Genomic DNA, 15,891 nt, shown 5'->3' on the forward strand with positions numbered 1-15,891 from the left:
AAGTAGTGGGTTTATCCCACACCTTCCAAGAAGCCACAGAATAAGTCCATTATCTAATCAACCTGCCACAAACCAGGGTTTTCCTGGTAAATTAATTCAGAACTATCCAGAACGTTGTCCATACAGCTCCTCCTTTATTGCGGTAGATACCACAACAAAAGTACTGTCTGCATGGTCCCTTGGGTGCTGTAGATTAAATTAGAGTATGATTTTAGAGCACTAGGTGTTTCAAAATGATGGACCCAGTTTCAAGGCTGCATATTTCATGATGGAAACATGTTACAATTACACAAACAGTTAGAAATGGTTTGATGAATTATCAAGTTATCAAGTTATCAAGTTTTACTCACCCTTTGAGCCGAAAACAAATCTAAAAAAAATCTAAATATCCTTTTAGACCTTATGGTGTGAGGTAGCCATCATGCAAATGACTGAGGCTAGGGGGCTGTTTGGGCACTCGGAGAGGCATCTGGTAGTAATCATTTGAAACTCTATGCCCCACCTTTTTGAGTGGTGAGAGTTCCATTATGAGCAGACCATAGTTGCAGATATAGCAATTTCAAATCTGATCCATCTTTTTTAAACATCCTGTATTTATTACCTGTTGTAAATTTAAATAGTAATTTAAAGTAAGACCCTGCATTTATCTACAGATCTGTTTCTCCATGAAAGAGTCTTTTTTACTCCAACCAACAGTCTAAACTATTTTTAGGGATCTGCCTGAGTCATATCTTTCTCTAACAAAGGGTTATAAGAATGAGAATCACTGTTCCAGAAGAGTTCAGAGTACCAACAATTCAATTTCTGCGCACTAATCCATTCTTATTGTTTGAATGATTTTATTTTATTGCACTCTAAAAACCCATTGGACTAAAAAGTGGTGTAAATATACAACTAAAGAAATCCCAACCAAATCCTATTTCTTCCTACGCCATTTAGGTTAGGAGGTATAGCATTCCATTATCCCATGATTATATAATTCTTATCTCTACATCAACCATTCTATCCCCTGGTGCTGAGTAACCAAAGTCATGCGTCTTATTTCTGGAAAACTTCTAGAAAACACATAATTGTTTTACAAAGTTAAAACCTATATACAGTTATAAAGGAGTAAGTCCCGATGACATTCCCAGTGTAGATATGCGTACACATATGGACTATGTTATAAAACTTCTTTTACATCCAATATTCCACCCAATGGAGGGAGAAAGAGATTGTCTTTCTGATCCCACACTATCTTCAATCCTAAATGATCTTTTTTATCTCGAAGTGTGTAAACTCTTGCATGCCAGCTGGCCTCACTGTTCTCTTTATTCCACAGATTGGAATCTTTGTTCCATGAGCCAAATGCATCATACTAGACTTTTCTGCCCAACTGCAAAACCCTCATCCAAGACCCTATTCCTCAAAATGCCCCTCTCCTCATGAAGTGATGCAAAATGTAATCTGTGCTTTTCTTTGTCTCTTTTCTCCCTGAGGATCCATGCATGGAAGTGTGTTCTTTGAGCCTCTCCTTGTACAAAGAGTAGATCTGACCTGGAGAGGAAGCTACAGGAAACATTCAATCCCACCAAGGTTATCCAATCCCAAGAACTAATTCAGCCCTTGACCGAACATTTAGGCTGCTTCCACACAGCTGGATAAAATCCCACATTATCTGCTTTGAACTGGAATATAAGGCAGTTTGAACTCAGATAACCCACTTCAAAGCAGATATTGTGGAATTTTCTGCCTTGATATTTTGAGTTATATGGCTGTGTGGAAGGGCCCTAAGTGAGACCATTAAAAAAAAAGCTAGCATAGTAAAGATATGAAAAATAGTTGTTAATAGACGAAATCAGGACAACTCCCACTCTCTTCTCCTTTGGAAAAAAGCTTAAATCTTGGCTTTGGGACCAAGCATTCGGGCAGCGAACCGAGCAGCAATTGCAATGACTTATGAGAACTGTTAACTAATAGACCTGGGACTGGAACTCTGGATTACGATTTGGATTTGGAGACTTAGGCTCGGTTGTATTTTAATATTTAATGGTCAATATTTTAATGTATTTTTATAATATTGTTGGTTTATTTAATTTTACTAATTTGTACTATGATTGTTTGTTTGTTGGCATCTAATGATTGCCAGTTGTAAGCTACCCTGAGTCCCCCTTTGGGGGTTGAGAAGGATGGGATGTAAATGTTCGAAATGAATTATAAATGCAAACATATAATGCTTTTCTAATATAGTCAGAGCCAAAGTACACTTAGGCTCCATTCCGACTGTTACACAATTTTTATAATTTGAGTATGGCAATACAGTTTGATTATGGCATTGGATGTTTGCCTTTTTGTATGTAAACCACCCTAAGTCCCCCTTGGGGGAGAGAGCGGTCTATACATAAAATATTATTATTATTAGTAGTAGTAGTAGTAGTAGTAGTAGTAGCAGTAGTAGTAGTAGAATAATGGTCTGTGTACACTCATATTATGCAGATTGAACTGAATTATTTGAGTCTACACTGCCATATAGTCAAGTTCTGTTAATCTTCATTATGAAACTACATTATATAGCAGTGTAGATGGGGCCTTAATCAGCACTAAGTATGGGAATGTTGCTAAAAGAGTGTCTGTACCATATAGGAATGCTTCCCTCCACAGACCTCAATAGGTCACACTATCTTGTAAGTATGTGCAAGACTGTGTTCAATGAATACAAAATATGAGTCTAGAGTAGCAATTTGGAGCTTAGGAAAGGAAGGCTCCAAAATTATTTGTACATGGGTGGTATTAGTTCTTTGTATGTGTGTGCTTGTTGAAGACTCAGCAGTGCTGCTCAGCTCTGAAAGATTAAATGAGGTCAACTGCTTTTAAGTAGGAGGAGAAAAGACTGCAATGCACATACTGAGTGCTTCTGTTTCTCACAATGACTTCAAATACTGTTATATCCTAGATCAATTATCTTGTGAAAAAAAGATCAACATACACAAGTTTCTGATCTCTCCTCACCCCCCACTCCACTGCAAGGATAGGTGTCTATAGAACTATGTTGATGATCATCATCATAAGCAATGTTTCTGTTACATGTCTACTACCTGGAGAGCTTAGGCTAGGGGAGTCAGGACCCCTAGGGGAGTCACGAAGGGGGTGTCATAGGGTCATCAAAGACCATCAGAAAACACAGTATTTTCTGTTGGTCATGGGAGTTTTGTCTGCCACGTTTGGTTCAATTCCATCGTTGGTGGAGTTCAGAATGCTCTTTGATTGTAGATGAACTATAAATGCCAGCAACTACAACTCCCAAATGTCAAGGTTATTTTCCACAAACTCCACCAGTGTTCACATTTGGGCATATTGAGAATTCATGTCAAGTTTGGTCCAGATCTATCATCGTTTGAGTCCACAGTGCTCTCTGAAGTAGGTGAACTACAACTCCAAAACTCAAAGTCGATGCCCACCAAACCCTTCTGGTATTTTCTGCCGTGCCAAGTTCTGTGTGCCAAGTTTGGCTCAATTCCATCATTGGTGGAGTTCAGAATGCTTTTTGATTGTAGGTGAACTATAAATCCCAGCAACTACAAATCCCAAATGACAAAATCAATCCCCAATCCCAACCCTACCAGTATTCAAATTCAGGCATACTGGGTACTTGTGCCAAATTTGGTCCAGTGAATGAAAATACATCCTGCCTATCAGATATTGACATTATGATTCATAACAGTAGCAACATGACAGTTATGAAGTAGCAACAAAAATAATTTTATGGTTTGGGGTCACCACAACATGAGGAACTGTATTAAGGGGTTGCGGCATTCAGAAAGTTGAGAACCACTGCTGTAGAAGATAGATTTGACAGAACCCCAACTGTGTTATACAAAATGCACAGAGCTAGTCACAGAATTCTATACATTATGACCTTGTTAGTTAACATTGCCTTCTTTTTAACTCAAAGTTCAACAGGATTAGAAAAGATAACAATATATTTGGAGAAGTCTAAAGCCATTAGAAGTACATTTATAACAATTTCCCCGTAGTCACACAAGAGGGTACATTTTGTATAGGAAAGTGTCTCTTGGGCTCATCTGATTTCAAAAATAACCACACAATGGATACTTCGGTGCGATTCAGGCTACATACCAAGGCAGCTGATGCTGGCCGACCTCAGCTATTTATAGACTTTATGGAAAACTCCAACCACGTGTATAGCATCAATATGTTAGTTTGACTTTTAACGGTCAAAAGTTCTTTGGCCTCATCAAATCCAAATACACTTTTAAAACATAAAACACTAAATAGAAGCCAGCAGATAAAGAACAACTTATGGAACCTGTTAAAGAAACTATGTACTTATAAATAAATACTGTATTTTAATACATCCTACTAGTGGCATATCCTGTACATCAGGCATGGGCAAACTTTCTAACTTGGGGGCCGCACGACAGACCAGAGCAATGTGGGTGGGCCGAGAGGGAGGGGGTTCTCCCCAAGCCCCCTCCTTACCATTTCCTCCCCTTCCTCTTCTCTTTCAAATGCAGAAAGTGAAGGAAAGACAAGAAACATTTGGATCCCAAAAGGGTTGGCCTTGGTCGGGATGAGATGGTGGATGGGAGAGAAAAATTGTATCCATGGGACACCGTATTGCCTATTTCTGATATAGAATCCTAGAGCTGGAAGAATCCTAAAATCCCAAGGCCATCCAGTCCAATCCCCTGCCATCCAGGAAGGCACAATCAAAGCACACCCAATAGACTTCCTCTGCGGAAAAGCCTCCACCACACTCCGAAGCAACCTATGCTACTCTCCAACAGCTCTTACTCTCAGGAAGTTCTTCCTAATGTTTTCGGTTGAATCTCTTTCCCTGCCATTCGAACCCTTTGTTCCCTTGTGTCCTGGTCTCTAGAGCACTGGAAAGTCAGTTTCCCCCCTACTCCTCCTCAATGGGACACCTTTTAAAATCTTGATACACGGTTCTCATGTTCCCTCTCTACCTTCTCTTCTCCCACCAGAACATCCCTCAGGAGGAAAGGGGAAAGGAAAAAGAGAAAGAGGAAAGGGAGGAAGAGAAGGATGGAAGGAAGGGAGGGCGGAAGGGAAGGGAGGGAGTGAAGGAGGAAAGAGAGAAGGAATGAAAGACAAAGAGAAAAAAGGAAGGAAAATGAGAGAGGGAGAAGGGGGAGAGAGTTAAGGAAGGAAAGACAAAGAGAAGGAAGGAGAAAGAGAGGGAAGGAGGGAGGAGGGAGGGAAAGAAGAAAGGGTGGAAGGGGAGGAAGGGGGGAGAGCGAAAGAGGGAGCTAAGGGAGGGAGGGAGTGAAAGAGGGAGGAAGGAGAGAGAAGGAAGGATAGGAGGGTGAGAGAGAGGAAGGCCTGAGAAAAGAGTCAAAGGGGCCACATCTGGCCCCCTGGACTGGGTTTGCCCATACCTGCTGTACATCATGTTGCATAAGATTGCATGGATCTGAGGTTGGAACTAATGAATGGAAAATTCAAGCAGCATGAAAATGTTAGAACAAGGATGTATGTGTTATGTCATCCTGGACAAGTACTGTACTTTATTAGCACAAAATTGGATATATGAAATGCACAAGGGCTGATTTATACTGGATGTCAGACTGCCATGTAAAATCTAAAACAGAAATCTAATACACCAGATTTGTTAGATTGTAGATGCCAGGAAGCATTGAGTATTATCTGTATGCTGGACTTGATATTTTTGTCCTGGAGCATTGTATGTCAGCCTGTTCAGACTGTGATTGTGTCTGATGTTCATGTTGATGTTCATGATGAGAATGGGGATGATATTCCTGATAATGGGCCTGAGGATGAGGGTTTGCTTGGGCCTGAGTTAAGGTTAGAAGAGAGGCTTCCGCTGTCTCAGGAAGATTCACAAGGCCACATTCTTGGGAGAGGCCCTTTGCCGCTTTTATCAGAACAACTGAACATGATATCAGAACAACTTATATCAGAACAACTGAACAATTTGGCAGGTCCAGAAGTTAATGAGGGAGAAGATAATGAAAGCTTGAACAGATAACAAAGTTTTAGTAAGCAGAGGCAAAGTCTTCAGAGACTGAGACAATCAGTTCATCTACAGCAAAAAAGATATAACAAACCTTTATCTGGTGGGAAGGTCAAGAAAAATGCTTTCCTTTCAGTTTTGGGATCTGAAAAAGCTTTATAATGATTCATGGGAGATAGTTGCTTCAGTCGGGTCAATGTTATTATTTATCATGGTCTTGTTTCAAGTGCTCTGAGTATCATGTATCAAGTTTTTGCCAAGCTTAAGATTTGTCTATGAGATTTTCCTGCTGTCTTGTTTCATGGATTTTTATGTACTCATGGATCTTGTTTTTCTTTGAAGCTTATGAACTATTTCATATATTGGATCTTTACTGTTTTTGCTATTTCTTATTGCTTTGCCTACATATATTCTTCAATAAATTGCTTGGTGATTTTACCAAGCTGGTGTGGTGTCAGAGGTGTTCCTGCTCTGGTGTACGACATGGAGAGAACACTCAAGAGGCAGTTGCAATTTGACCCCATGCAGGTTTATTTATTCAGAAAAACAACTCTAATTGAGTTCAAAGGATCTTATGTCATGGTCCATATGTTCGGGATTATTGCATTACATAGTCCTATGTACTTCACTTGCCAATAACTCCAACAGAACTCAAGGGGACTTTTTAATGTATTATAATGTCGTTTTATTTTATATTTGAAATTATATATGAGTCCCCTTAGCACTCAAACTCTGGTGACCTCCACCAGGATTTTAAAAAATACAAATTCAATAAAAGATGACAATCAGTCAAACAATATACTTCAGTAGCAATAAAACAATTTTGCTCTGCAATTACTTCCAAATGCCATAAGAGAGAGCAAAATTTTAGCTGGTAGGAAAAAAATAGGTTCTGTAGGATAGAGCAAACAGAAACGAGAAAAGTGTGCTTTGTTGTACCTTCTGATATCTTAGAACAGTAAAGAGGAGGGATGAAAAGCAAGGCTTCTTAGGATCATTTTGACAAGATATAGAACAGAGTGTTTCCAGAGGGAGCGAACATGCAACAGGCCGGGCACAGCTTGGGTCCTAGTAGGCAGCCAGTGAAGTCTCATTACAACAGTCTTACCTACATCCTAATCAAAAGATGAGCTGCACTAGATGAAACTGCTAGGCGACCTTCAAAGACTGGGATTCATTATAGCAGAATTCTTTGAGTAGTTATAACAAAAGCTAATTGCAGCATGGAAAGACAAGAGCTACCAACATTTTACAGATTTAAACCAGGAAGGCATGTGGCCAAGAAACATCTAAGTAGAGGCAAAATAGCAAAAGTTATTACAGAGGGGAAAAACACAGGTTTGAAAAGGCTGCAGCAGCTGACTTTTGCCTCAGCCTTCAGGGAAGAGCAATATTTGAGCTCACACATGTCAAACTACAGACTGTCCATGTCATTTTATGTGCCCCTCCAGTTGCTGGACAATTCCTGTATTCCTTAACAGTAGACGCCATAACTAGAGTTGACAGCAATTGTGATAGTAACACCTGGAAGGTGGTTTAGTCTATTCTGTTTAGTTGGGAGAGTGGGGTTTGACTTTAGATACAAGGCTTGAGGATATGATGTCTTACTTAACCTCTTCCCAACCTCAGAGTCACAAGTGCTGTTGGGTTGTAATTCTCATGATCCCCATCTCATGATTATGGTGGATAATCACAAGTGATGCGAGTTGTCATTCAATGACATCTGGGGATCCCAAGTGGGTATAAAAACTAAAGAGCACTGATGACTATGTCAATAAATTCTAGTTGGTCCTCTGTATCCACAGATTCTTTGTCAACGGAGTCAACCGTTCTTTGAAGATAAACATAAGGCTGATGTAATCCGCAATGAAAATTAGTTTGACACCCCTGTTCTAGCTTCTTCTGTCCACTCCCAAGCCATCAATCCAAGTTGCAAAGCCCATGCTGCCATATATATTAGTAAACCCAAGTGGTTCCAACCCAGCTTACCTGACCAAACGTTTCTCCCTCTATGAATCTCCAAGGACAGTAAGATTGTCTGAAGAGGCCTTGCTCTCGGTCCCACCACCTTCACAGGCGCGTTTGGTGGAAACGAGAAACAGGGCCCTCTTGTTGCTGGCCCTTTGGCTGTGGAACTCCCTCCCTAATTAGATCAAATCTGCCCCCTCCCTCATGACCTTCCGGAAGAAGTTCAAACCCTGGTTATGGGATCAAGCATTTGCAGAATAGGTAAATGGCAATGAACTGATCTGGAAGATGACTTGAAATTGTGAACTATTTTAATGTATATTTTTAATTATTTTTAATGTATGTTAAGTGTATTTTATGCTTTGTTATTTATTGTTCAGCACCAAATGGTGCCTGTTGGTAGCTGTCCTGAGTCTCTCTTCAGAGATGAGAAGAACGGGATTGAAATGCTCCAAATAAATAAATAAAATAAATAAATAATAAACAGAGTAGCTTGGTTTGCCCAGCCAAATATTGTTGAATGACATTAACATTATGTAAGCCATGCCACAACTACAAGGACTAATTAACACACAATGTTTTTTTTTTCAAATGATGACTATATGTATGTAAATCTGACATTTTAAAAAATTGTTTTGATTTTAGAGCAGCACGTCACTATTATTTTTTTTATCGACAACTCAACACTGAACATTTGGGGTTTGAAAATAAGTTTAAGGAGCCCAGATTGTTATCCAAAGACCTATTTTTGTGCCAATTAAGTATTCTTCAGTGCCTCTTCAGCTCCATTTTTATATGACCTTCTTCCATGCAGCTATGCTATCATCATAGAGGGCCAACAGCGAGAGGAAAATGTCCTCATTCTGAAATAGCTTTATGTGCCCTCAGTACTATCTTTACACAACCAAATTTCATTGTATACATAATCATTGCTACAAAGGCAGAGTAAAAAAAGCATTTTGAAACCAGGACCAAAAAACTTACAACGGATCTACATGTAATAATATGCTGGTCAACCATAACTGAGAAGCTATGATAGGGCTCTGGGACCCAGAAAACCATCCTAGCATTAATTATGGATGGCTGCAGCAAGTTCATTCACCTTAACAATAACTTTCCAAGCTGTGTTTGAAACATGAATGTGAAGATTTGAATGTGTAGCTGCTTTGAGCCCCCTTCAGGGGAGATAAAGTGGGATATAAATAAATATTATAATAATAAAGATGATACTTAGAATAGAGATATATGAGATACAATACTAAAATACAAATAAGTTGCCCTCATATCATAAATGCCTCCCTCCACCACCACTTTGCGCAGCGGTAGAAAAGATATTAAATCTTCTATTTGAATTCCTTGGTTGCTATTTCCATGGCAGCACCTAGCCAAAAAAGGAAACTTATCATTTTAATAATGAATAAATTGTCTAAAATGGGGAGTCATGGGACTCTAACATTAAGGGGGGGGGGGGAATAAGAATGAAACACCAATTAAAACAATCATCATGTGAAGCTTTGAGTTCATCTTGTTCTTCTGATTTCTTTGTTGGGAAGAATGATACGGAATGATGATGATGCCGAGGAACAGATGAGCTACAGCTGGACAATTACAGAGGAGTAAGTGGCTTGATTTCGAAGTGCAGAAATACATTTCTGCTCATAAATCTTCTGTAAATCCATCTCAAAGGGATGAAGCAGCCCTTAACAGCTACCTGGATGTGTCTATCTATGCAACACTTACAGCAAAGGTGAATCTATACATATATTAGACAAAAGAAAAATGGGGAAGTGAGAGAAAAGACTACAAAGCAAAATCCCAATGATATTAAATATTAATCCTTTGCAACAGAGCGCCTTGTTAGTTTTATTACATTTTTTCAATCGTTATGAATTCCACGCTAGAATATATTTAAAAATGTTTGAAACAATACTAGTGGCATGTTCACATATTTATACAGCTCCTATATTAAAATGGGAGGGTTTTTTTCCACAGCCTCAGGAAAACAAATGCTGTTCATTTTACACTATGTTAAATTTATTTATTTGTTTGTTTGTTTGTTTATTTACAGTATTTATATTCCACCCTTCTTACCCTGAAGGGGACTCAGGGCAGATCACAATGTACATATACATGGCAAACATTCAATGCCGTTTTTGACATACAAGACATACAGACAGACAGAGGCCATTTAGCAGTTCTTCCATTTCGGATGCTGGAGGCTGCTCGATTTGGCCACAGGGGGAGCTGTCGCTTCGTCCACTATGAGCCTTTTTGATTGCAGTATTTCCTCCTTACTCTCCAACATTTTTATGGTGTCATAAATTAGCCTCCCTGCTTTAAGCGGTCCCTAATTCCTCTACTCACAGCTCACAGCTGTTTTCGAACTGCTTAGGTGGACAGTGAGCTGGGCATTTGTTTGTTTTTGTGTTTTTTTAACAGCTCAGGCACTCAACTCTGGCTCGGGCTTTGAACTTGCGACCTTTTGGTCGGCAGTGATTTATTGTAGTTGTTTAACCAGTTGTGCTACCAGCCCAGCCCATTTTAGGGTGGAATAAATTTCACATATATAGGATGCATCCACACTGTAGAATGAATGCTGTCTAACACCATTTTAACTATCATAGTTCAATATATTGGGGTTGTAGGATTTATAGTTTAGTGAGGCACCAGAACTTCCCAACAAAGGAAGTGGGTAAACAACTAGGAAAATACAACTCCCATAATTCCATAGCATTGAGCCACAGCAGTTAAAGTAACAGTAACAGTAACAGACCTCACAACCTCTGAGGATGCTTGCTATAGATGCAGATGAAACATCAGGAGAGAAAGCTTCTAGAACATGGCCATACAGCCCGAAAAACCTACCACAACCCACTAAAGTAACAGTATCTAACTGCATTACTTCTACAGTGTAGATCAGTGGTTATCAACCTGTACATTGCCAGGTGTTTTGGTCTACACCTCCCAGAAATCCCAGCCAGTTTACCAGCTGTTAGGATTTCTAGGAGTTGAAGGCCAAAACATCTGGGGATCCACAGGCTGAGAACCACTGACTTGGACGATCCGTTCCTCAGCTTTCACGTGGATTGCCAAGATATAATCATAACCAAATTCCTTTTTCATAGTAGATGTACCCATATATAGTCAGTACAGACTCACAACATGCTCCTAGTCAATAGACCAGCGGAGTTAATTTAGATATTAATCTTCTTTTAATATAGGAATCATCATATCAAAAATTAAATGAATAGGTTTTTGGTCCCAAGAGTTTTAAAATGTAGAACTAGTGAAAACTGATTAGTTTTAAATACATGGAGATGATGATGATGACAATGACACCCTAACAAGACATAAGTTGAATATCCAAGGTGATACCTGTATGAGCTGTACGAGCTGTGGACAAGCCTCCTTCAACAATAAATATTAGTCCAAAAGCATGCCATGATCTTTGTGTGCTTTAACAACTCAGTACTATACATGCTTATTCAGAAGTATACTCTACTAAATTCAACAGGATTCACAATCAGATACAAGTGTGCAACTTAATTTATCCTCATAAAGGAACAAAAACACTTATAGTTCATAGTGAGATTTTGCACGAATGGAGCTGTTCAGTCAAATACCATACATGAAGTCCATGCAATGAAGATCATAAACAGTAGGTAGAGTGTCAAGTGACAGACTGTAAATCGGTTGACAAGGCTTTATTTGGACTCCACCCATCCAAATTACAAGTGAAGATATAAAAAAAACTAGTTGTTGATGAACAGGAATATTTTTTTAATCCGCTTTCATTCTCAAGTGATGTAAACACACTGGCCTCTTAATTTGCTATAAGTGATACCTAAGGCTTATGTGTCTCATTTTCCCAATTGACAGACTTATTTTCAAACACTAATTAGTTTTTGTACTCTTATTGTAGCAAAATGCTCTAGTAATGTACAGGCATGTCCAAAAATCAGCCAGGTCAAAACCAAAAATCCTTACAACTCCAAAATCCCACCAATGCTGCCGGGAGCCAAAAACACAATTTTCTACACCATCAACTTTCTTTATCTGTGTCATAGGAGAAGAATGGGTAATCTGAGAAAACAATGGGGGAAACATCTTCACAACGATGTCATTTCAATTTCCACTGAGGCAATGAGAAAGCAAGATAACCTACAAACACAAATAGCGATATGGGTCACATACACAAAGCTTGTTTGTGCCTTGTAACAATGGCAACTCTTTGAAACAGAACACATAGTGTGCTGAACCGCTGTCCTAAGTGCAAAAGTCCCACAGTAAAATTGGATGCACGCTGATTTTTATGGCATTTTGCTGCCTCAAGATAGCAATAGGCATCTGCATTGAGCAGGAAAATACTATAAAAGGACAATGTTCCTAAACATTTTAATAGTTCTATAAGAGGGAAAATGCAAGTAACGCATTTTGAAATGCCATGTTCTACATAACAGTTTGTTTCCCAAGTTATTTTACAACTCCTAACAATATCCATATGTATATTATGCTGCATCCACACTAATTAAAAAGTTCAGAAAGTGCCAGGTTTTGTTACCAATTTTTCCAATTTTGTTCTGGGGCCCTTCCACACAGCCCTATATCCCAGAATATCAAAGCAGAAAATCCCACATTATCTGACTGTGGACTCAGATAACCCAGTTCAAAGCAGATTTTGTGGGATTTCCTGCCTTGGTATTCTGGGATAATAGGGCTGTGTGGAAGGGCTCTTGGATATTATCTATCCCAGAATGTTTTCTGTCAGCCAACAGTGCAATTTGAGATTAGAGCCCCAACTATACTGCTGTAATAATGATCAGTATAGACTCATATAATGCAATTCAATGCAATTAAGCCATCAAAATGTCTATGTTCTCTACTTTGTAGCAGCCCCTGGGATATTTAAAGCATGTAAATATGTCAGCTCTAAATCTTCTCTTCACAAACTGAACATGTCCAGCTACTTCAACCTTCCCTCATACATTTTGTTCTCCAAAGTTATCATCCTTGTTGCCCTTCACTGAACCCATTCCAACTTGTCCATATAATGCACCCAGAACTGAACACAGCATTCCAAGTAAGGCTGACCAGTGCAGAATATTTATTTTACTTCCCATGGTTCTACTAATTCAGATCAGTGGTTCCCAATCTTTTTTTTGACCAGGGACCACTTTGACCAAGGACCACTTTGACCAGGGACCGCCTTCCAACATTAGTACAAAAAGGGTTATGAATCCGTTTTTGGTCAACCTTAGATTCAGTTTGGGGTGCTGAATCAGAAAATTGCATTGGATAGACCACATCATCTCTAGTTTCTGATACAGAACATATGCCATCCAGTAGTCACCATCTGCTCATCCAAAGAAAACCATATCTAATAAGCCTCGGCACTATAAGAGAGTTTCGTGAGACCAGTCACTTTCATTCTAACAGAGTAGTAATGGTGAGGCCACGGACCATAATTTTATTTTTGCAGACCATTGGTGGTCCACAAACCACAGGTTGGAAACCACTGATTTAGAGTAATATTGCATTTGTCATGCTGGGGGTGACTACCTTACGGTCATGCAATACATTTTCATGGGCCAGTTTGGATTTAAATCTGAAACTCTCAATCTACTGTTCTAATGACATCTCCAGCCTGGCATCTGCTTGGCCATCATAGGAAGCTGGATGTGAGGCTAGATGGATTTTTGGTCAGATAAAGCATGGCCTTTCTTTGCCAACTCTTCTACCAAAACAACTGCTACATACAATTTCTTTAAAATTCTTATTATGTATGCAGTATTAGCAGTACCTTTACTGCTGGTACTTATTATTTAAACTTAGAGCAATGCTATACTGTCTTCAGCTCGCAGATTTCATGTATTTATTTGTATTCCTTATATGTGAAAGACCTATGGTCTAAGCATCAAACATACTTGACTTGACTAGACTACAAGGAAATATCTTGTACATTTTTAAAAAAAATCAAAATAGTTTTTCATGGTTTTTCCAAGAGTCAAGAATTAAAATATTCTCAACATGTTCTTTGCTCTTCCAGCCTGATAAGTTGATTTATTTTTAAATGGGGAAAATGGAAATAAAAGAACATGACACCTTACAAGCACAGTTCTAAAAATAGTTCAAGTAGGATTCTCATCATGTCAGATCATTGTTGTTGTTCATTCGTTCAGTCGTCTCCGACTCTTCGTGACCTCATGGACCAGCCCACGCCAGAGCTCCCTGTCGGCCGTTACCACCCCCAGCTCCCTCAAGGTCAGTCCAGTCACTTCAAGGATGCCATCCATCCATCTTGCCCTTGGTCGGCCCCTCTTCCTTTTGCCTTCCACTTTCCCCAGCATAATTGTCTTCTCTAGGCTCTCCTGTCTCCTCATGATGTGGCCAAAGTACTTCAACTTTGTCTCTAGTATCTTTCCCTCCAGTGAGCAGTCGGGCTTTATTTCCTGGAGGATGGACTGGTTGGATCTTCTCGCAGTCCAAGGCACTCTTAGCACTTTCCTCCAACACCACAGCTCAAAAGCATCGATCTTCCTTCGCTCAGCCTTCCCTAAGGTCCAGCTCTCACATCCGTAGGTTACTACAGGGAATACCATGGCTTTGACTAGGCGGATCTTTGTTGCCAGTCTGATGTCTCTACTCTTCACTATTTTATCGAGACTGGACATTGCTCTCCTCCCAAGAAGTAAGCGTCTTCTGATTTCCTGGCTACAGTCTGCATCTGCAGTAATCTTTGCACCTAGAAATACAAAGTCTGTCACGGCCTCCACGGTTTCTCCCTCTATTTTCCAGTTGTCAATCATTCTTGTTGCCATAATCTTGGTTTTTTTGATGTTTAGCTGCAACCCGGCTTTTGCGCTTTCTTCTTTCACCTTGATTAGAAGGCTCCTCAGCTCCTCCTCGCTTTCGGCCATCAGAGTGGTGTCATCTGCATATCTGAGGTTGTTAATGTTTCTTCCAGCAATTTTCACCCCAGCTTTGCATTCATCCAGCCCCGCACATCGCATGATGTGTTCTGCATACAAGTTAAAAAGGTTGGGTGAGAGTATGCAGCCTTGCCGTACGCCTTTCCCAATCTTGAACCAGTCTGTTGTTCCGTGGTCAGTTCTGACTGTTGCTACTTGGTCCTTGTACAGATTCCTCAGGAGAGAGACAAGGTGGCTTGGGATGCCCATCCCACTAAGAACTTGCCACAATTTATTATGATCCACACAGTCAAAGGCTTTAGAATAGTCAATGAAGCAGAAGTAGATGTTTTTCTGAAACTCCCTGCCTTTCTCCATTATCCAGCGGATATTGGCAATCTGGTCTCTCGTTCCTCTGCCTTTTCTAAACCCAGCTTGAACATCTGGCAACTCTCGCTCCATGTATTGCTGGAGTCTTCCTTGCAGGATCTTGAGCATTACCTTACTGGCATGAGAAATAAGGGCCACTGTACGGAAGTTTGAGCAGTCTTTCGCATTTCCCTTTTTTGGTATGGGGATATAAGTTGATTTTTTCCAGTCTGATGGCCATTCTTGTGTTTTCCATATTTGCTGGCAAATGGCATGCATCACCTTGACAGCATCATCTTTTAAGATTTTAAACAGTTCAGCTGGGATCCCGTCGTCTCCTGCTGCCTTGTTGTTAGCAATGCTTCTTAAGGCCCATTCAACCTCACTCCTCAGGATGTCTGGTTCTAATTCATTCACCACACCGTCAAAGCTATCCTCGATATTGTTATCCTTCCTATACAGATCTTCTGTATAGTCTCGCCACCTTCTCTTGATTTCTTCAGCTTCTGTTAGGTCCCTGCCATCTTTGTTTCTTATCATACCAATTTTTGCCTGAAATTTACCTCCAATGTTTCTAATTTTCTGGAAGAGGTCTCTTGTCCTTCCTATTCTGTTGTCTTCTTCCACTTCCATGCATTGCTTATTTAAAAA

At 39.8% G+C, this 15,891-nt stretch overlaps 1 protein-coding gene across 1 annotated transcript in view; it reads right to left on the reverse strand.

Moving 5' to 3' along the window:
* Positions 1-15,891, reverse strand: part of DNER (delta/notch like EGF repeat containing) — a 196,615-nt gene that overhangs the window by 104,579 nt on the left and 76,145 nt on the right. The gene's annotated exons all lie outside the window — the stretch shown is intronic.

The sequence above is a fragment of the Anolis sagrei genome, chromosome 3 (assembly GCF_037176765.1).
Source record: "Anolis sagrei isolate rAnoSag1 chromosome 3, rAnoSag1.mat, whole genome shotgun sequence".
Lineage (NCBI taxonomy): Eukaryota > Metazoa > Chordata > Lepidosauria > Squamata > Dactyloidae > Anolis > Anolis sagrei.